The 1,368-nt window shown below is 45.8% G+C and overlaps 1 non-coding gene across 1 annotated transcript; it reads left to right on the forward strand.

Annotated features, from left to right (window-relative positions):
- The first annotated feature begins 774 nt into the window (after positions 1-774).
- On the forward strand, positions 775-849 carry Trnas-cga (transfer RNA serine (anticodon CGA)). The gene has a single exon. It is a non-coding gene; the product is annotated as a tRNA-Ser (tRNA).
- The last annotated feature ends 519 nt before the right edge of the window (positions 850-1,368 follow it).

Here is a 1,368-nt window from a genome sequence, read left to right on the forward strand (position 1 = left end):
GTGAAAATCTCATTCTGGAAACATCCCCCAGGCTGTGGCTAAGCCATGTCTCCGCAGTATCCTTTCTTTCAGGAGTGCTAGTTCAGCACGTTTCGCAGAAGAGCTTCTGTAAAGTTTGGAAGGTAGGAGACGGATACTGGCAGAAGTAAAGCTGTGAGTACCGGACGTGAGTCGTGTTTCGGTAGCTCAGTTGGTAGAGCACTTGCCCGCGAAAGGCAAAGGTCCCGAGTTCGAGTCTCAGTCGGGCACACAGTTTTAATCTGCCAGGAAGTTTCATATCAGCGCACACTCCGCTGCAGAGTGAAAATCTCATTCTGGAAACATCCCCCAGGCTGTGGCTAAGCCATGTCTCCGCAGTATCCTTTCTTTCAGGAGTGCTAGTTCTGCACGTTTCGCAGAAGAGCTTCTGTAAAGTTTGGAAGGTAGGAGACGGATACTGGCAGAAGTAAAGCTGTGAGTACCGGACGTGAGTCGTGCTTCGGTAGCTCAGTTGGTAGAGCACTTGCCCGCGAAAGGCAAAGGTCCCGAGTTCGAGTCTCGGTCGGGCACACAGTTTTAATCTGCCAGGAAGTTTCATATCAGCGCACACTCCGCTGCAGAGTGAAAATCTCATTCTGGAAACATCCCCCAGGCTGTGGCTAAGCCATGTCTCCGCAGTATCCTTTCTTTCAGGAGTGCTAGTTCTGCACGTTTCGCAGAAGAGCTTCTGTAAAGTTTGGAAGGTAGGAGACGGATACTGGCAGAAGTAAAGCTGTGAGTACCGGACGTGAGTCGTGCTTCGGTAGCTCAGTTGGTAGAGCACTTGCCCGCGAAAGGCAAAGGTCCCGAGTTCGAATCTCGGTCGGGCACACAGTTTTAATCTGCCAGGAAGTTTCAACTTTTAAGTAGACTGCTAATTCACTAAAGGTGGCTGATTACTGACTAAACTGTGATTGCTAACGACTTCTTGTAGAAAACAATGAAAATAGTACTACCTGTCTCTGGACTGTATTCAAAACAAACACTAGCATTACTGGCACTATGGCTGACTACAAGGACTCTCTCTGACTGTATTCAAAACAAACACGAAATCTATTTAACTCTATTACTAGCACTCGACAATTAAAGCTTCCTAAAAGCAAAAACACACGGAAGAAGAAGTGACAAGTAAGAAAAATACAGTTAATACTTAAATTAAGGTAGCTCGCTGAACAGCAGACGTGAAGCAGACGGCGGTTAGGGCGACACATGAACTTACAACATAAAAGTAATAACAGATAAAAATACATGTTCATGAACCTGAGAGAAAATCAGTCCATAAGTTTAAGCAAACGCTATCAGCAGTACAATGAGAATCAGCTTAATTTTTCAATTAACTCCTTGACAGGA

Source organism: Schistocerca gregaria, unplaced genomic scaffold, assembly GCF_023897955.1.
Source record: "Schistocerca gregaria isolate iqSchGreg1 unplaced genomic scaffold, iqSchGreg1.2 ptg000214l, whole genome shotgun sequence".
In the NCBI taxonomy this organism is placed as follows: domain Eukaryota; kingdom Metazoa; phylum Arthropoda; class Insecta; order Orthoptera; family Acrididae; genus Schistocerca; species Schistocerca gregaria.